Here is a 22,231-nt window from a genome sequence, read left to right on the forward strand (position 1 = left end):
TAAAATATCATGATTTGAGGGACCAAATAGTATCGGAATTTGATAATTTTTGTATGCTTGAACTCGTATCGGAATGGGAATTCGATTTTTGTAAAATTTGTCGGTTCCGAGGTACAGGCCCGAAGGTCAACCTTTGGATCGATTTTTGGATTTTGTTAAAGATTGAGACTTTATGATCCGGAATAGTTTCTTATGAGTTTTATTTGTGCTTTGAAGTTATTTTGGTTAGATTTGAGCCGTCCGGAGGTCATTTCACCCGAGAAGTTCATTTTAGAGTATCGGGTTGGCTTCTTTGAGGTAAGTATTTTGCCTAACCTTTTGTGGGGGATTTTCCCTTAGGATTTGAGTCTTCTATGCTAATTGTAGTCCGTGTACGCAAGGTGACGAGTGCGTGCTCGAACTTATTTATGGAAAAATTGGCCTTTTAGAGTTCTTATGTCCTGATATTCACTAAGTAGGAAGTTGTCCTGATATAATTGAGTTTCCTATTTGCTAGTCTCACCTCTACATGCTTTATACAATGTTGTTAGCTCTTCTTTACCTCTTACTTGTTATTTGGCTCTTATTTGCCTTAATTGAAGTGGTTGCCTTCCTTATTGTTTTGTTACATCTTAATTGTGAGTTCCTCTATGACTTGGTGCATATATGCTACATGTCCAAATTATTGTGGTTGCCCGCGTAGTTATCACGTGCCTTACATGTCCTGTTAATTTGTAAAGGTTGTTGTATTACTTTAATTTTTATGTGGTTCTCTTGTTGTCGTGAACTCATACTCTTGGTTGTGGAAATTATGGTAAATTGAGTTATTGAATTATTGTTGTTGATTTAAATTATTGTACGGGAGATCGGTTGCACGCCACAACAGGTGAAATAAGGGAGGTGGTGGAATAAGAGAGGATATTTATATTGTTGTATTGTTATTGTACGGTGGGATCGGGTTGCACGCCGCAACAGGTGAAATAAGGACGAATTGTTATGTGGAAATAAGGGTGAATTAAGATATTGAGATTATATGGTGGTATCGGGTTGCGCGCTGCAACATGTTATGTTTAATGCATGATATTGGTGTTTATTGTACAGTGGGATCGGGTTGCATGACTGATGAGGGGTGATTTTGCCACTCATTCTAGTCTCTTTTCTTTAGCTTTTGTCTTTTAACTATAATATGAGGTCGTTTATGGTGTGTATTGCTAGATTTTCAGGTAAATGATGCCATGAAGTGATTTGAATTCAATTGGAGTGGAATTGAGCAAAAAAAGGGTGAAAACCATGCAAAAACTCCCTTGTGATTCCGCATCTACAGAAGGATGGTCGCAGAAGCAACCCTGCTTCTGCGAGAAAAGACTCGCTTCTGCGGAATTGTCTGAGCTTGCAAGAAACTGCATCTGCGGTTAGATTACCGCTTATGCGGTGGCGCATCTGCGCCTGGTGAACCGCATCTGCGGTGATAGAGTTTTAGTTACCATTTCGCTTCTGCGATGGAATCTCCGCATCTGCGGAGCCGCACCTGCAAGGATTCTTCCGCAGGTGCGATTAACGGGCATCAGACCTGGGCAATTCAGGCATTTCACATGTTTTCAATCCCAAACAATTTTTATACTCATCCTAGCAGATATTTTGGATATCTTTGGCATATCTTTTGGCTTATTTTCAGTTCTTAGAACTAGAGAGAACAAGTCTTGAAGCTAGGGTTTTGCACACACACTTGAGTTTTGAAGATTTCAAGCTTGTGGTTAAGGATTTCTTACCCATTTATGTTTATTTCTTCATTTCCTTGCTTCGTATTGAATATTTAAGTATGTAGTAATTATTTCCAACACTTGAATTTTGTTTATGGAAATATTCATAGTTAAAGTGTGGATTAAATATCTTGTTGTGCTTATGTATTGAATGATTTTTATTCTTTTATGAAGTGAGTTATTGTTTCTTTAATTATGCTTGTTCTTTAATGTTTCCAAAGGGATTAGCTAACCCTAGGACTCGCCCATTAACTCCAAATTAATTCTAGAAAAGATAATTTGGGGTTGGGAAAAATTAATTAACAAGAATTTGAGGTTTTAACCCTCATTTTATAGATTCTACCTAGGGATAGAATTGAACTATGTGTAGCCACTCCGGTTGTGCTTAATCTCTTAATTGGGTTAGGACTAATTCAATTAGGAAGTCTTGTTAGTCCTCGGAAGAAGCTAATTAAGAATTATTATCCGTGGCTAATTAACATAAACTCGCTCATATTTGTAAAATTGTGAAATACATTGGATCGTTACTTGAGTGTAATTCTCGATGCAACCATACTTGTAGCCATTGATCATTTTACTTGCTTTGTAGGTTAGTTTATATTTTCGCATTTAGGTATAAATATTTTCTCAAATCAATTCTAAGTATTTGGCATTGCATAACAAATGATAATTCTCTTACATTCCTAAGCGCCTACATATTGTTCTCTGAGGGATTCGACCCCGACTCATAGTTGGGTAAACTATATTCCATGCGACCGTGTCCATTTACTTTTTAGTAGTGGATTTGGACGTCATCAAAATTGGCGCTGCTGCCGGGGAACAATTTGGCGTAATTTACGTTGTTTGAGAATAAGTATAAGTTTTTTGGTCCAAACTTGTGAATATTTGTGTAATTTAATTTTCTTACCTTGGTTTATTTTTCTTGTTTGTTTCTTGTTTATTTTCTTATTTTTGAAAAATGGCATCATTTAATGAAAATTGGTCGGATCGTGGTTGTTCATACTTTGATGACCCTTGTCCTTATTGTGGAGGACCACACTCATGGAAAAATTGTTTAAATTCTCCCGGGGGTGGATTGTGCGCACAATCTCAAACCCATGAGTGGAGTATTTGTGATAAGTGTGGTTGCCAAAATGGTCATTGGGATGATTGTGCTTATTTGTCCTTCCCTTCCCCAAGCCCCCGCTATGATGATTCTACTTTTTGTGATGAAAGTTTTAGGGCTATAGAAGTGGAAGAAGTTGAGCATGGTCAAAACAGAGAGTTCAAGCTCATGTTAGAATGCCAACTTGAATGAGGAAACAAAGAGCAAAGTGCCTTGGAGGAGCTTTTGGAAAATAGTCTCCAAAATGACTTGGAACTTGAAATGTTGCACTCACAAATGGGAGAAATGCTTTAAGCTTTAGAGGTCTAAAAAGCCTCGGAAGTTAATGAGATCCAAGAATTTTTCTTAGATGTGGAAGCCGAAAATCCTTCCTTGGCACTTGATCAAAACCATGAAGAACTATCAAATGCTCAAAATGAGAAGATGATGCTCATGTTGGAAACCATTCTTGAAAATGAGGAGGAGCAATACTTTGCACTCAAGGACTTGAACCAAGGTTTGGCTTACAATGATGAACATATCCGCACTTTGGAAGATCAAATGAAAATATTGGTTGAGGCTCATTATGCCCACCAACTTGAGAGTGTGGAAGGAAGTCAGGAAGAGTTCGATTTCGAGGAAGAAAGTGAGCTCTACTTTGAGGAATCAAGAATTGAACATCCGCCAACCGACTCTATGAGTGTTAGTGATGCCGAGAAAAATATGGAATTAGAGTCATCCAGTGTAAATGAAAATTTGGTTGAAATTGACTCTAGTTCGGGGGAAAAAGAGGATGTCAAAATCCGAGAAAAATTGCAAGTTGGAGGTTTGAAGTCACATTCCAAGCATTTTTCAACATTGGAATTGTGTGGCGATATGGAAGTTGAACTACACGAATCAATAAAGGACTGCGAGGAAGAAAAACTCACACCATACATCCTACAATTTGAGGGAACAAGAAAGCAAAATGACATTCCTCACATGAGAGCCAAGAAGTGCAAAATGAAGAATTTAAGGCTTGCCTTGATCATCGACTTACCACCCCCCATCGATCGTGGTCACAAGCTTGATTCCAAGCTAGGTGCCCGGTTCATATCATCCAAGTGGCGAGAAAAGTGGTAAATTCGACTTGCATCATGCCTCAACGTGAAATGCGGCGCTTGGCGGGAGGCAACCCATCGTGTTGTTTTAAATTTTTGGTCATTTTTGAAATTTTCTTTTTTTAGAATAGCTTAGTATATTATTTTTGATTAATTTGCCAAGTTTAAGATTTTTTGGAGTTGAATTAAGGAGTTCGGGAAGTTGGAGTGCACAAAAACAGTGGCTGAAAATCTGTACATCAATCTTCTGGTGTAATCGCATCTGCGGATTTTTGATCGCAGATGCGGTCATGCAGAATCAATTTTAATACCGCAGAAGCGGCAGTTTCCGTAGAAGCGTGTCATTGGCCGCATATGCGGCGCCGCAGATGTGGTACATTATTGTAGATGCGGAAATCGAGCAGGTTTAAAAAAAATAGAAGTCTCATTTCATCGGGTATTCTCTGCATACTGCTATTCTCCCAAAACCCCAAACTCCCCCATATCTCACACTACTGCACTGATCTCACTCTACTGCTTTTGCGCAAGACACCACAGCTAGCTCCCATCTATTCCTATCTTCTATTTCTCTTTTCTTTTCTTTTCTTTCTTTCTCTCTTCTTATTCATTGCAACAACCCCACAATTTTTTTATTTTATTTGATGTTTCTATTTTCGATTTAATTGCTGTTAGTTTTAGGAAGTGAGGGAGATTGGTTGAGAGATTCATGTGTGTGTGCTACTATTGTTGAATCAAATTTGTGGGAAATCTGAGTACCCAAATTGTGTGAAGAAGAGGCCTTTTTAAACCGCTTGCAAGGTGTTCGACAAAATGTTTAAAAGAAAATTTCTTGCTAAGTACCACAAAATCGGTCTCAATAAAACCATAATTTCATGTAGCACTAATTTAGAAGTCTTGAGTATAAATTAGGTGCCAAACTCGGGTTTAAGAATTGAAAAATGTTGAAAAAGATCTGGGTCTGAACCCTTGCTCTAGCACCGCAGATGCATAACTTTTACCGCAGATGCGGTATTGCACCTGCGATGAATTCTCCGCAGGTGCGATTTTGGCCAATCTGAGAAAAACCACAGATGCGGTTAAAATTCCGCAGAAGTGGAACCGCTCCTGCGGTTACTATTCCGCAGATGCGAAAACTAGGTAGAAGTGCCAATTCTAGTGGCTTTGCAACAGGCCCTTTCCGGGACCGTTCAAGTTGATTCTTTGGCCTAATTGTAGTGTTTTAAATTGCTTAATATGATCCTATTGCCCGACTGACTTTTTTTTGATTTTATGAAGGTACTTTGAGCTAAAATAGACCCGAACATGAGCGAAAATGCCCCCAACAACATGAAATTGAGGAGGAGGTTTAGGAACCATTTGATGACTCACGCTTCATATCGGCTGACTGTCAGCGCAGATATTATGACAACCTCGTCAACAAAAAGATAGTGCTTGAAAAGGGGATCAACAAGGAAAAGTTGGCTGAGAAGCTCCCAGATTTCTGTGCCCGTCTCTATGCCTCCGGATGGTCATGCTTCATTCCTACTCCATGCAAAGCTAATGAGGAGTGGGTTCGTGAATTCTATGCTAACCTTAAGCGCACAGACTTTGCCAACCCACAACTCATCATTAGAGGAAAATTGGTAAGGTTTGGGATAGAACAGATAAATGACACCCTTGGGATTCACAACTATCCAATGGAGCCGGTGCGAGAGAAAGATCAATGTGATGACGGGGAATGACTTGTCTCCAAACTCTACCCTCCAAGCATGAGAGCCAAATGGGGAAACCCGGGCAAGAAGATACCAGCAAGGGACACATATGATAGTGATGAGTATTCCTTCATGTCAGAAGCTGCTGGTGATGGTGATGGTGATGGTGATGGTGATGATGATGATGAGACTGATGATGATGAGGCCATGAGTTCAACACAACATTGATCAGGGAGACCCACAAACTATTTATGCTTTATTTTTAATATTGTGTAGTGATGACACTGCAATGATTTTAGTTGGGGTGACTGTAAGAGTATACTGTATTCATGTTATGATGTTGTGTGCCTTTGCTGGGCTTATTTTGTTGCTATGGATATTGTGTGCCCTTAGCGGGCTTATTGTGTTGTTATGGATATTGTGTGCCCTTGCCGGGCTATTTTGTGTAGCAAGTGCTCTTGCTGAGCTTGTTGTGATTAGTCTATTTTTAGCTTTCTTTCGTTATTTATTTTCTTTAGTAGCTTGTTGTTATTTGTATTAGTCGCTTTTAATTAAGTATCCTTTTTAGTAGCTTTGTTCTTTTAGTTTTTTTTCCTTAGTAGTATTTCCTTGGGTTTTCTTTATGCTACGGTTCTTTCCCAAGGAATATTTTTTGAAGTGAACCAGGTGACTTTTCCCTATGATAGATGGTGTGACAACTTTCTTAAGGGAATTAGTCTTGTTTTGCTAGGAGGAGACTTCTGGATTATTTGGTACTAATAAAATTAGTTTCTTGTATGTGAAATGTGAATTAAGAATACCCCTCCGAATTTTGGTTTTGAACTAAAACAAGTAAGTTGCATGGTGAAGAATAATTTTTGTGATAAAGTTTTGGCTCTTTTAGTGACTCTTTGCCCACTAGTTTGAATAATATTGCTCTAGATGCTCTTATTAGAAAATGAAATTGATCCATCTTGATTAATTCATGTGCCATGTGTGTTAGTGTTTGTATAAATAAATCTTGTGTTTACTTCTATCATCTAGAACTTGCCCGGTTGGTCTTTCAACTCTAATGATAGTTTGTTCGGTTGGATGGATGATCTTAGGCATTCTTTGTGTTATTTGCAAAACCTCGTTAGCCTTTCAAGCATGCCATTGCATAAATGATATCACTAGTACCTTATTTGAGCCTTTAACCTTTTCTTTGGCTACCTCATTACAAACATTTCTCCTTTTGTAAAATAATTTCCTCTTTTGAACCAGTCCCTCCTTGAACATTGAGAATGAGGCTAAAAGCCTTGGGGGTGTGGTGTCAAAGTGAAAATTGGTAAGGTTGTACATTGAGTGTAGGAATATATACCTCAAAATGTTCATATTAAATTATTCAAGCTCCAAAAGAAAAATATGTATATAAAAAAAGAGAAATATATGTATGTATATCAATATGGAGCCTTGAAGAAAATTAGAGAGGTATTTAAGGTGGTTCTATGTTGGTAACTAGATGCCAATGAGGCTATGTGGTTTGAAAAGAAACAAAGTGCAAAAAGAAAGACAAATGTGAGTAGTGTTCAAGGAGGGTGAAGTCACTTGTATCGAAATGCTTATCCGACCCTTCTCTAAACCTACATTACAAGCTTAAAAAGTCCTTATGGGATCTCCAACCGAATGTTCTTGATTAGGCGATGAATTAAAATAAGGGCAAGCTTATGGTATGAGATGTTGTAACACTTAAAATTCTTTGGGAGAGCGAGTGTCTTTGTAAATTTGTCCCTTATGTCGTATTGTAAATATAGTGATTTTGGGACTTTCTTTCTTGTGAGGGCACATGAATTAGGAAGGATTGGTGAAATTGAGTAAGTTGAGCATATGTAGTGGACTAGTGCTTTTGAGTCACTTCTTGAGGCTTATTCTTGTCACTTGATTATTTTGAAACTCTTGCACATTCTTGAAGTTGTTTTTAAATGAGGGAGTCATTCGGATAAGATGCACATACTTGAGGCTAATTATTAGTACCAACCAAATCCATAAGTATGGTGCTTAATTGGAGAATGTGATTTGTAAATAATAGCAATACCACTTGTGTTTTAAATGGTAAATCCTTATTGAAGTGTTGGTTTTGATTTGCTTGAGGACAAGCAAAAGCTTTAAGTTGGGGGTGCTGATGAGTGGTGATTTTACCACTCATTCTAGTCTCTTTTCTTTAGCTTTTATGTCTTTTAACTATAATATGAGGTCGTTTATGGTGTGTATTGTTTGATTTTCAGGTAAATGATGCCATAAAGTGATTTGAATTCAATTAGAGTGGAATTGAGCAAAAAAAAGGATGAAAACCATGCAAAAACTCCCCTGTGATTCTGCATCTGCGGAAGGATGGCCGCAGAAGCGACCCCGCTTCTGGAGAAAAGACTCGCTTCTGCGGAATTGTCTGACCTTGCAAGAAACCACATCTGCGGTTGCGCATCTATGCCTAGTAAACCGCATCTGCGGTGACAGAGTTTTAATTGGCATTACGCTTCTACGATGGAATATCCGCATCTGCGGAGCCGCACCTGCGAGGATTCTTCTGCAGGTGCGGTTAACGAGCAATAGACCTGGGCATTATACCTGGGCAATTCAGGAATTTCACATGTTTTCAACCCTAAACTATTTTTATACTCGTCCTAGAAGATATTTTGATATCTTTAGCATATCATTTGGCTTATTTTCAGTTCTTAGAACTAGAGAGAACAAGTCTTGAAGCTAGGGTTTTGCACACACACTTGGGTTTTGAAGATTTCAAGATTGTGGTTAAGGATTTCTTACCCATTTGTGTTTATTTCTTCATTCCCTTGATTCTTATTGAATATTTAAGTGTGTAGTAATTATTTCCAACAATTGAATCTTGTTTATGGAAATATTCATAGTTAAAGTGTGGATTAAATATCTTGTTGTGCTTATGTATTGAATGATTTTTTTTATGAAGTGAGTTATTGTTTCTTTAATTATTCTTGTTCTTTAATATTTCCAAAGGGATTAGATAACCCTAGGACTCACCCATTAACTCCGAATTAATTTTGGAAAAGATAATTTGGGATTGGAAAAGATTAATTAACAAGAACTTGAGGTTTTAACCCTGATTTTATAGATTCTACCTAGGGATAGGATTGAACTACTTGTAGCCACTCTGGGTGTGCTTAATCTTTTAATTGGGTTAGGAATAATTCAATTAGGAAGTCTTGTTAGTCTTCGGGAGAAGCTAATTAAGAATTATTATCCGTGGCTAATTAACATAAACTCGCTCATATTTTTAAAATTGTGAAATACATTGGATCGTTAATTGAGAGTAATTCCCGATGCAACCATACTTATAGTCATTGATCATTTTACTTGCTTTCTAGGTTAGTTTACATTATCGCATTTAGGTATAAATATTTTCTCAAATAAATTCTAAGTGTTTGGTATTGCATAACAAGTGATAATTCTCTTACATTCCTAATCGCCTACATATTGTTCTCTGTGGGATTCGACCCCGACTCATAGTTGAGTAAATTATATTGCATGCGACCGTGTCCATTTACTTTTTAGTAGTGGATTTGTACGTCATCAATGACGCAATAGGTAAAATAAGGGTAGATTGATATGGTAAAATGAGGGTGAATTATGATATTGACATTGGGATCGGGTTGCACGGTGCAGCATATCTTGTGTATTCTGTAACCCTTGTTTTATTGTACTGGCTTCAATTCCTTCGTACGAGATTCTGAGAATTTGTATTTTTTCCGATTTTCACTGTCTTTCGAGGATTTAATCATTATCATTGACATTATTGCCTTGCCGTCATTTCTTGAGATCCTTCCTAGCACTATTATTCCTGTAAATCGATTTTCAAGGTGAATTTACTACGTTGAATCCTTACCTCTTGCACTGTTGAGTTGTTAGTAATATAGTGATTTAAAATAAAGGAATTAATGTCATGCTACCTTGAATGAATTTTAAATTAGAACTCGACGTATATTTCAGTATTACTGATTCTAGTAATTGTCATATTTTATTTCAATTGGTTTCTCAACTAAATCTCCTTAACATGTCTGAGATTTGTATTTTACTTAAAAAGGTATTGCTATTAAGTTTTAATTTAATGAATCCTATATTAAAGGCAATAGCTTATTTGATGTTTTATTTTTATTTGGAAATGTTATTTTCTTCACTCAAATGATTTTTAAAAATAAATTCATCTTTCTCGCTGGTTTCATATTTGGTCTAGAAACTGTTAATTTACTTTATGTTATGTAAATGGAACTTCTTTTAACATCTTAATTAACATCTGACACAGATATTATGTATTGAGTAGCACGTGGATTTTGTTGTGCAAAGTGAGATGGAAATATGCGGGCATAAAGTGCCATGCGTGTTAAAGGTTTTGAAGTTGTGATTTTGATATGAGATTACAAGGATTGGGATGGTTGGAATTGTGTATTAGAACGATGCGATTAGTTGAGTTAACATCGTTTTCCTTACTTGAGCACATTTTTACTGGTATGCATCCCAACTATGTTGGTATTTAATTACTTGGTTATTTTTCGTTACCATTAGTGTTATCCCCTTATCGTCTCTACTACTTGTAATTTGATTTCTTCCTGCTATTGGTATTACTTTGATATCTTTATATTGTTAGCTTTATGTAATATCCTGTTCAGGCTATTAGACCAGTAGGTGTCTTGACTGTTCCTCGTCACTACTCCACCGAGGTTAATCTTGATACTTACTGGACACCACTGTGGTGTGCTCATACTTCACTTTTGTACATTTTTTTTGTATGGGTCTAGGTATTCGATCGTTAGTAGCTGTGCGGATCATTGCTGTGGAGACTCAAGGTAAACTCGATGCTGCATTCGCAGGCCTCAGAGTCACCTTCTATTGTACTTATTTCCATTGATTCTTTTTGTTCTGGAACAGTGATGTATTCATTTTGTATAACTACTCCTAGAAGGGCTTACGCTTGTACTATTGATTTTTGGATTGTATGTTGTACAGAGTTTTCTATTTCGAAATTTCGAAGTTAGTAAATATTATCGTTATTTTTGTTAACGTTAGGCTTACCTAGTTTTAGAGACTAGGTGCCATCATGATTCCTTCGGAGAGATTTTGGGTCGGATACTAGTGAACCCTAGAGACGATCGCTAAAACCATCTGTTTTTCTTTCATATTCTCTCATTCAATAGTTGGAATTGTTCTTTAAGCAATATCTAGTTTCTCTCTCTCATTAGTCAGTACAAATGAAAAAGCGTCACTAAGTATTAGAGGATTCCAACTCTTTTCTTATCTTTTGTTTTTGTTACAGAAAACAAGCCACATTGTGATTCTTGATATAGAAAAAGCTACATTCTTTGAACAAAATTGAAGCTTTCTGAGACCTCTGAACCTCCAATTTCAAGAAATATGCCTGCTGAGAAAGTCACCATCGCCACTCCCACTTCCACTGCGGCTGTAATTAATTATAGAAATGAATTGTTAATGATTTTCCAAGGAACTAAGGACATTAGGGTATAAATCATTAAAAAATAGAATAAGGTGTAAATTACAAAAAAAAAAGTGAATACATTAGGGGTGGAAATTGCAAAAAATCTATTTTGGTCCAAGTGATGAATATCCAAGCAAAATCTTACATTTTTTATTTATAAAAATGCACATAATTTGCACGCACCTCGGCTTTAATATCCAACCAAAATCTAAAATTTTTTTAATCGAATATAGTTACGTTGAGGTTTAATTTGGGACAATACCCTAGGTTAGAGAGACCATGACCATGTCGGCTTCAAAGATCTTTCTTAACTTCTTTTGCCTCATACCCTAGGAAAATATTTTCCAAAATGTTTAAGACAACCAAACATGGAGAAATTAAAAAATATTTTCCTTCGTACCAAACACACCCTAAGACAAGATTATTTTAATATACTCTCTCCGGTCCACTTTAAGTGATTTTTTAGCTCTTTTCACACATATTAATGAATTTATCTTTTAGCATTAATTAACAAAAATAATATTTTATAATAACATAAGTTAATGCAAATATTCTTTATATAAAAAGGCAGCCCAATGCACTAAGTTCTCTGTTTACCGTGAAAATGGTAACAACAATTAAATTTGTTAATGTGATTCTAAAAATACATGATCTATTCTTATGCTAGTTGTTAGAGCAGATGATACTAAGAATATGAAGTTTGACGATAAAATACAAGCTAAAACGGGGCAGTGATCAAACCGAGGGGCCTGCTGCCCTGGCTTTAGAATGGTCGATGGAGAACCTCGAGGTCGATATCAGGGCTCGATCTCGAGCTATCAGGGGTAGTCAGGAATGGGATAACAGTTAAGATATGATTTAACAAGGCTCTTTATGGCCAATACCAAGACATAAATGAAGAACAAGTGAGAGAATAGTAAATGCTAAAGTAGCCTCGAGCCAGTAAGAACGAGCGAGTTAGAGAGAAAAGAGAGAGAGATATTATTGATTTTGTGAAGAAATAGTTGGAGCAACATCAACCAGCCCATTACAAAGTGATAGGGATCCCATTTATATAGGAGGAAAATCCGTTATAGTACAAAACATGTTAACGGTGAAGGCGTGGAGATAGGATGGCTGGACGTGGCATCTTGAAATAGGCCCCGGGTAGGCCAGCTTTGTCAGATTTAACCCGTGTGCCTTGGGAACTCCCATTGTGTCTGCTGTAGCCTGCTATTGTAGTCAGAATGCGATGTCCTCAGGGCTGATACCTGACGACCCCCGAGGGTGAGTCTCGACCTTGGCTTCGAGCCTCGAGGGGCATGACCGCGAGACGACCCTATGACGGGGAATCGGGCCCTGAATTCGCCGTATACAGATAGTCTCCACATTTCTTAGAGTAAAGGTGACAAGAAATGATAAGAAACGATCCTGAACTCCTGTTTCCTTCGGTGTTCTTGCGAACGGCTACGAGATGTCAAGGTGTACTACGTGCACCGTCCCTCTAGGTTTCAGCATTGAATGCGACGGTTGGCTTCCTTCAATGTACCCATGGTGCTTTTATAAATACTCACCTCTTCCTTTCTAGATTTTATCTCATGCAAGAAAAACCCCTAGTTAAGTCTGTTTTTCCCTCGTTCTTGCTCTTTTTCAGGAACGCAACCCCCTTTTCTTCTTCCCTCAGATTTTCTCAAGGATGGCGAAAATTTTCACTTCTGCTTCCTAGGAGGTTGCGGGCTCATCTTCTTCATTTTTCTCTCAAGGTGAAGTGGCCACTCCCCCTCGGTTAGAGGAGTTCCTCCCAGGATCCTTTGTGATGACCTCCGATTTTAGGGTCAAGAGACCTTCCTCGAAATCAGGGCACCGCGAGCCTGTAACTCGGTATATTAGCTCTATAAAGGACATTGAAAGAGTGAGGGCCGACTGTTGCTGGGGGGATACCGTGCTCGTGGAGATTTCCGCTAGGGAGGAAGATATTACGGCTCATAGAGCCAGCTTTCTGAGTGTGTATACCTACCCATTCACCTTGGGGCCGGTAGGGCCATCCTCGCCCCCGATCGACCCTGTGATTCTCGACTTCTGTCGGAGTTATTAGGTAACTCTGGGTCAAGTTCGTCCTTTGTTCTGGCATGTGGTTTATATGATCAGGCATTACTCGAGCATGATAGAGGGAATGCCCTTCACCCTGAACCATCTGATCCGGATGTATAGTCCCCGTCTTCTTCGCGGGGGTTTAATCAAGCTTCGTTGTCGAGCTTCGAGATCCCTTTTTGCCTGCACCAAGGAATTCGAGGACGATGGGTGGTTAAGCCGATTCATCCGAGTAAGGACGTCTAACCTGATCCCAGTGGAGAAGATATCGTTCCCTGAGACGTGGAACACCGAGCGTAAGTAAACGTGGTGTCTTTGCCACTTCTTGGCGATTTCACCTTATGCGTCTAACTCTGTCTTCCTTGTCTTTTCAACTGTAGCGATCTACCCTGGTGCGATGTTGGATCTCCAGGGTTGGGTTGGTCGTTTGTACTCAGTCTGTCCATATATCGATCGAGCGTGGCGGGATTTATCCCAATATCGGTGGGAAGCCAAAGACCATGGTGAGCCTCGAGCCCTGATGCACCCGTGCATTTTGACGTAGTTTACTATTAGTAGCTTTCTACATTCTATGCATTTGACCTCTGCATCTATGTAGGTCTGGGAGAAATCCCACTGATGAGGGAAGCACCATCCATTAGAGGGGGCATTCTGGTGCTTGGCGAGGAGAAGAAAAGGCAGGAGAGTCTATTTGTTGGGCCACCAGAACCCAAGAGGGTTAAGGTGGAAGATTCCAAGGTTGACCCAACGGTTCCATCCTCCAGGGCGATGGGAAATCCCCGTGCTGAAGGTGAGGGAGAAAGTAACTTCTCAGCACTTACCGAAGAGTGTTTGGGCTCACTTGATCCTTGGGCCGTAGGGATGGATGCTTTCAGGAAGGAGTCTGATGCTGGCGTGGCCCAGCTTTGCGACGGTAAGGCAATTTATGGGTATCGAGCACTGCCTCGAATTGGCAAGTGGCCGAAGTTCTTCTTGAGCTGGTATGCCCTTGAAAGGTAGTTCGGAGAGGCCTCGACCTAGGACCCAGGAGGAACAAGGGACGGTGATTTTGGCTGACCCCGTTAGCCCTTTGATTGTTGTCGATTCTCCTCAGTAGGAGATCATTCCATCTCATGGAGTGCTAGACAGTCCTCGCAAGGAGCCTTTTACGGCAGGAGCACTGATCAGAGGCGGATATGCACTCGAGAGGCTGACGATCATTCTTGAGGGTAGTTTTGAGGTTGATGCTTCATTCATTTTTGGCGAGATGGGCAGACTTTGTGAGCGGGTAACTTCTGCTAGCCTTGTCTGCCGCCTTGGGCATCTCTGACCTTCATTCTCCTAACTTTTTTATACGGTTTTAGGCCAAAGTGCTTTATAACCAGGCTCTCGCCCAGTATCAGGATGAGGTGAGCCGTTGCAAATGCGAGAAAGCCTATTTTACTGAGTAGGTTATTCATCCCCTGTTTTTATTATCATTTGAGCCCTTGTGAGATTCCATCGCTTTTAACTCTTCAGGCCTCGATTTGTGTAGTTTAAGAAGGAGAACGCCCTACTGAGAGGGGAGCTTCGGGCCAGAGATGCCGATTCTCCGACCTTAGTCGGCACAAGAACAAGGTGGCTTCCGAGAGGGACAGCCTTAGGGGGAGAGTTACCTTGATTAAGCGTCAGCTCCAGGACGCGAAGGAGGATAGTGGCAAGTATAAGAGCCTCCATTCTGAGCTGGTGGCTGCATTGGTTTGGATCAAGGATGAGGCCAAAAGCGCTTATATCTTTGCATGGGGAAGGAGCAATCGTCATAGATTCTTGCTTTGAGAGGACGTTTGAGAGAGCTGGCCTGACTTTACCTTGAGCTATGGATCATGTCTCGCCGGGTTCCCGAAGGCAGATCATTGAGGGCGCATTGGAAGGCAGCTCGAGTTGTGTTAAAAATGGGGGTGGATCCCCCGAGAGAGGGTGCAACCCTTGGGGAGCTATTGAGGCTGCCGGTTCAGCAAACATATTAAGATCTCTGTTATTTTTCATGCCGATCTCCCTGTTTGTATATAACACTTTTATTTTGGCATATGTATAAAGAGAATCCTATGGCTTCGTTTCCCTTATTCCCCTTTCTGCTCTGAATTCAGTAAGGATTGGCGAAAAAATCTTAAACCCGCAATATAGCTCTATGACCCATTTAGGCCGGCTCGGGAGTTGTCATGTGGCTGGTCGATGCGGCCTTCAGTGTGAACTACCATGAGAGTCCTTGCACTTTTGCCCAACCATTTTGTGTCGAGTCTTTGGGCCGAGTTTTGTCTCGAGCCTATTTGATCTTCAATCTCCTGTGCCTGCATGGTCGGGTGATGATGGTTCTTGTCCCTTGCCCTTGGGCATCTGTATTTGTTTGTTTTTGGGTTCAAACTCCGAGTCGTGTTGCAACTCGAGCTTCAATTGACCCTTAAGCTTTTCTGTGTCTGCATAGGCGGATGACGATGGCTCTTTCGCCTTGGGTCGAAGTGACCTTTTGAGTGTGTGGCCCGGAGGCTCGTTTGGCTGGCGATAATGGCACTTACGCTGTGCCCTTAGGCATATTGTAGTTAACTATTTTTATCCGGTCTCCGAATTGGGTTACGACTCGAGCTCATTTTAATCCTCAAGTTTTCAATTTTCAAGCTGGCGATAGTGGCTCTTACGCTGTTTGGTCGTTGAGACCTTTTAGTGTGCGGCCCGGAGGCTCGTTTGGCTAGTGACAATAGCTCTTACACTTTTGGCCGTGGGCATTTTGTAGGCTTTGTTTTCCTCTCGTTAAGGTTTTTTTGAAATGATTTTGCCTGACCCATCGTCGGTTCTGGAAGAACCTCGATTTCAAGTCGTTAGCGGCGATGTTCGAGCACCTTGTAAGGTTCTTAGCTCGTAGGCTGAGTAGCTCGAAGCCTTGTGTTTTTGGAGCTGACATGGTCGAAACTTGTTTGCCTATTGAGGGAAGCCTGTTTTAACCGGTTCTTTGCGATGTATATTAAAGTAGTAGCCTGTGATTTTGTTAGCGACAGTCGGGTGTCCTCGAGTCACGTTAATTTGGCTGGTGCAACCGTTTTGACCATAGTAATATATGTTTAGATGGAGCCATTTTTTATCCTGATTGATAGTTTAGGCGTCTACACCGAGGGTATGACCTTTCGGGATTCTTACAAATACGACGTATAGCCTAAACTTCAGGATTTAGTTTTACGCCTGTAGTAAGGTCTTACAAAATTTTCATGCCTGTTGAGGTCTTACAGTTTGTCATGCCTGTTGAGGTCTTACAATTTATCATGCCTGTTGAGGTCTTTCAGTTTTTGTTGCTATGTAGAGTATATCTGGTTATACTGAGTCTACCCACTCGGGGCCTTACGGCCTCGGGTTCTCCAGTATACGACGATTGGCGACAGTCTCCGAGTAATCGAGTTTGCTTAGGCTCGAAGTCCATTATTCGTGAGCTCAGAGTTACCTTGTTGGGGGCTTTATAAGCCCGGAGTTCCGACCCTGGGGTCGTGCGGGTGCCAAATTGTTGACGCTAAGTCTCCGAGTATTTCGGGACGCATTTGGTGGAGAATTCCCTCTATAGGAGTGTGAGATGCTGGAAGATATTCTTTTATTGCTTGGCGTAAATACATATCGTTTCGTTGTTGTGAGCCCGACCCATGCAGGCGCGGATCTTTGGACCATTTGGTCCGGTACATGATTCCCTATTGAAGCTCATTTATCATTTCTCGGGAAATGCGTGGAATTTGCCTCGTTAAAAACCTTGTCGGAAAAAACTCATTTTGTGATGAAAAACTCGATCGAAGGAAAAGAGTGCGACGTTTGCTTGAGAGTATTTGTGGGACTTTGCAATCGGATGCCTTAGCAGTAGTACCGCTTAAGCATCAATACATTCCAGTTGCTCGGAAGCTGTTCGCCCTCTATGGTGCCAAGCTTATTGGATCCTTTGCCAACTATCCTGAGGATACGGTATGGCCCCTCCCAATTCTGGCCTAGCTTCCCTTCATTAGGGTTCCGGGTGTTGAGAGTAACCTTCCTTAGGACCAAGTCCTCGATCCCAAAATATAAGAGATTTGTCCTTCTGTTGTAGTATCTTTTGATTTTCTGCTTCTAGGCAGCCATCCGAACCAACGAAGCTTCCCGTCTTTCGTCGAGCAGCTCGAGGGCCGTGGTCATGGACTCATTGTTCGAGCCCTCATAAGCGTGCTAGAATCGGCGCTTGGTTCCTCTACTTCCACTAGTATCAGTGCTTCGGTGCCATATACTAGAGAGAAAGGTGTTTCCCCGATGCTCGATTTTGAATTAGTCTGGTATGCTTACAGCATCTCGGGCAGCATTTCTCTCCATTTTCCCTTGGATCTCTCCAATTTCTTTTTCAAGTTCTGAATGATGGTTTTATTTGTAGATTCGGCTTGGCCGTTTGCACACGGGTGGTACGGCATTGACAGGATTCTCTTGATTTTGTTGTCTTCAAGGAATTGTGTTACCTTGCTCCCGATGAACTGCCTCCTATTATCGTATTCTATTTCAGACGGAATTCCGAACCAGCATATGATATGATCCCATATAAAATTGATGACTTCCTTCTTTCTTATTTTTTCGAAGGCCTGCATTTCCACCTATTTTGAAAAGTAGCCAGTCATAAACAGAATGAATCTAGCCTTACCTGGAGCCGTCGGCGAAGGGCCGACAATGTCCATTCCCCATTTCATGAATGGCCATGGTGATAAAACGGAATGTAGGTGCTCACCAGGCTGGTGGATCATGGGAGAAAACATCTGACACTTGTCGCATTTTCGGACGAATTCCCTGGTGTCTTTTTCCATGCTATCCCAATAGTAGCCCGCTCTGATCACCTTTCGGACTAAAGAATCGACCCTAGAATGATTTCCGCAGATGCCCTCGTGGATCTCCCGAAGCACATAATCTGTGTCACCCGGTCCCAAGCATACCGCCAGGGGGCCATCGAAAGTTCTTCTGTACAAAGCCCCATTTTCGTCGAGTGAGAACCGAGCTGCTTTGGTTCGCGGGGTACTCAATTCTTTTGGATATGCGGGTAACTTCCCATCCTTCAGATAAATGATGTATTTACTTCTCCAATCCCATGTTAAGCTGGTGGAGTTAATCTCCGCGTGACCTTTCTCGACCACAGATTTGAGCAATTAGATGATAGCCCTAGGGAGTAGGTCTTCTTCTTCATCAGAGGATCCCATGTTCGCGAGGGTATTAGCCTCGCTGTTCTGCCCTCGGGGTACATGGACTAAGGTCCATTCTTTGAAGCGACGTAATGTGATTTGGATTTTGTCAAAATACCTCTGTATCCTGTCCTCTCGGGCTTCGTAGCTTCCGTTCACTTGGATTACTACGAGGAGCGAATCACATTTTACCTCGATGGTCTTGGCTCCCAAACTTTTGGCCAGTTCTAAGCCTGCAATCATAGCCTCATACTCGGTTTCATTGTTAGTTAGTTTTGCGGTTTTTATGGATTGTCAGATTATGCTGCCGACGGGCGGCTTTAGGACTATACCGAGACCGGATCCTCGTATGTTTGCAGCACCGTCTATGAATAGAGTCCATACCCCAGAGGACGTGCATGATTTAAATAAAAGTTCTTTCTCTACCTCGGGCACGAGGGATGGTGAGAAATCGGCCATAAAGTCCGCCAGGATTTGGGACTTGATGACCGTCCGAGGTTGATACTCGATCATACCCTCTGAGTTCAATGGCCCATTTGGCCAATCGACCTAATAACTCAGGTTTGTGCAGTACGCTTCGGAGGGGATAAGTTGACAAAACGCAGATATGGTGACACTGAAAGTAAGGCTTCAACTTGCGCGAGGCACTTATCAGTGCGAAAGCCAATTTTTCTAGATAGGGATACCGGGTTTCGGTGTCCCCTAAGGTTCAGCTTACATAATAAACAGGAAATTGTGTACCTTGCTCTTCTCGAACCAATACGCCACTTACCGTTCGGACACGGCTAGGTATAGGTATAGCATTTCATCCTCCTTGGGTGTGTGCAGCAAAGGCGGGCTAGTTAGGTACCCCTTTAGTTCTTCTAGGGCGTGCTGGCATTCTGGAGTCCATTCGAAGCTGCTCTTTCTTTTGAGTAGGAAGAAGAAATGGTGGCTTTTGTTCGATGATCTTGATAAGAATCTACCTAGGGCCGCTATCCGCCCTGTCAGCCGTTGGATGGCTTTTACATTGTTCACTACCGTGATCTCTTTGATGTATTTTATTTAGTCGGGGTTGATCCCGATCCCCCTATTTGAAACCATGAAGCCCATGAATTTGCCCGAACCTACTGCGAAGGCACAATTCTCGGGGTTGAGCTTTATGTTGTAACTTATGAGGATGTTGAAAGTTTCCTGCAAATGGGCCAAATGGTCCTCTGCGCGTAGGGATTTGACTAGCATATCATCAATATACACTTTCATTGATTTACCTACTTGATGCTCGAGCATTTTATTATCTAGGCACTGGTATGTTGCTCCCGCGTTTTTTAGCCCGAAGGGCATTACATCATAGCAATATGTACCATACTTCGTGATGAATGAGGTCTTTTCCCTATCCTCGGGGTTCATCTGGATTTGATTATACCCCGAGTAGGCATCGAGGAAAGTGAGGGTCTCGTGGGTGGCCGTAGCATCGATCAGACGATCGATATTAGGCAACGAGAAGGAATCATTGGGGCATGCTTTATTCAAATCTTTATAATCTACATACATTCTTAGCTTGTTCCCTTTTTTTTGGCACTACTACTACGTTAGCTAGCCATTCGAGATATTTTACCTCCCTAATGGCTCAGATTTTAAGAAGTTTCGCTACCTCCTCTTTGATGAAGGCATGTTTTACCTCGGACTGTGATCTTCTCTTTTGCTTTACGGGTTTGAATTTGGGATCAACGCTTAGCCTGTGGGAGGTTATTTCCGGTGGGATTCCTGTCATATCTAGGTAGGACCAGGCAAAACAGTCGATATTGTTACTAAGAAATTGAATAAACCCTGTCCTGAGTTCGGGGGTCAGCCCTGTCCCCAGGTATACCTTGCGATTCGGGAGGTGCTCGATCAAAATGGTCTGCTCTAGTTCTTCGACTGTTGATTTGGTCGCATCTGATTCCTCGGGGGCGACAAAGGTTCGTGGGGCGAAGAAGTCTTCCTCGTCAACTTTGGGGGTCTGTACGCTTCCCTCCTCATTTGAGACCGGGCATATGGGGGTTGGCGTCTCATGCTGGACCGCGAACATTTCTTGCGCTGCCCGCTGTTCTCCATGTATGGTCATGATGCTATCCCGCGTGGGAAACCTTATCACTTGGTGCAAGGTTGAGGGCATTGCCTTCATGTTGTGTATCCAAGGCCTACCGAGTAAGGCGTTGTATCTCATGTCGCCATTGATGATTTGGAACTCGGTGTTCTGGATTGCGCCAGACGTGTTGATTGGGAGGGTGATCTCTCCTTTCGTTACTTCGCCGATCGTGTTGAAGCCATGGAAGATTCGAGGGATAGGAACGACTTGATTGAGTAGTCTACTACTTCTGACCTGATTATGTTGGCCGAGCTGCCTGGATCCACGAGCACGCGCTTTTATTCTGGTGTTGTTTAAGAGAAACGAGATCACTAGCTCATTATTGTGTGGTTCCGTCATAGCCTCGAGGTCCTCCTCGCTGAATATGATGGTATCTTCGGGCACGCGTTCTCGAGTCGGTCTTTCTTCCATAGCGGACATTCTCATTCGTTTGAACATGGGTCCTTAAGGAGCTGTGGTTCCCCCAATAATCATGTGGATGTTATGTTGGAGGACCATCCCTTTCGTCCGAGTTGAATCTGGTGGTATGTCGGCCTCTAGGACGGTCGCGTCCTTTTCTTTGTTGTTTTCGAGGTAGTTGTTCTTAACCTCGCTTACCGAGCCGGACATTTCGACCTGAAATCAAGAGATCTTGGACAAGAAAAAGCGTAAAAGATAACTTGCATTTGTGCAATGAAACTAGCAAGACAATAATCACTATTATTTTTAGCCCCACAGTGGGCGCCAAATTGTTTACCGTAAAAATGGTAACAACAATTAAATTTGTTAATGAGATTCTAAAAAATACGTGATCTATTTTTATGCTAGTTGTTAGAGCAGATGATGCTAAGAATATGAAGTTTGACGATAAAATACAAGCTAAAACAGGGTAGTGATCAAACCGAGGGGCCTGCTGCCCTGGCTTCGGAATGGTCGATGGAGAACCTCGAGGTCGATATCTGGGCTCGATCTTGAGCTATCGGGGGTAGTCGGGAATGTGATAACAGTTAAGATATGATTAAACAAGGCTTTTTATGGCCAATACCAAGCAATAAATGAAGAACAAGTGAGAGAATAGTAAATTCTAAAGTGGCCTCGAGCCAGTAAGAACGAGCGAGTTAGAGAGAAAAGAGAGAGAGATATTATTGATTTTGTGGAGAAATAGTTGGAGCAACATCAGCCAGCCCGTTGCAAAGTGATGGGGATCTCCTTTATATACGAGGGAAATCCGTTATAGCACAAAACATGTTAACGGTGAAGGCGTGGAGATAGGATGGCTGGACGTGACATCTTGAAATAGGCCCCGGGTAGGTCAGCTTTGTTAGATTTAAGCCGTGTGCCTTGGAAACTCCCCTCTTGCCTGTTGTAGCCCGCTATAGCTGTCGGAATGCGATGTCCTCTGGGCTGATACCTGACGACCCCTGAGGGTGAGTCTTGACTTTGGCTTCGAGCCTCGAGGGGCATGACAGTGAGACGACCCTACGACGGGGAAACCGGGTCCCCGGATTCGCTATATACATTCTCAAAAGCCTAATGCAAATATGCTTTATGTAGTTTAATATTATTACTATTATGCTAGGAGTACGGGCGGGGAGAGGGGGGTTGCCGTGCTTTTGAGATGGCAGTTCCGTAGCTTTTGCTTTAGAGAGCTTTTGCTTTGTTTGACTAGTGAGATACGTTGGCAAAAATAGGGACGCATCATAAAGTAATGATTAAGATATCTTGAAAATGACACAAATTCACAAGAAATCTGCGAAATCTGAGCTTCCACGTACACCTTAATTAAAATCCTTCTCCTGCCACTC

The sequence above is a fragment of the Nicotiana sylvestris genome, chromosome 8, assembly GCF_000393655.2.
Source record: "Nicotiana sylvestris chromosome 8, ASM39365v2, whole genome shotgun sequence".
Taxonomy (NCBI): Eukaryota; Viridiplantae; Streptophyta; class Magnoliopsida; order Solanales; family Solanaceae; genus Nicotiana; species Nicotiana sylvestris.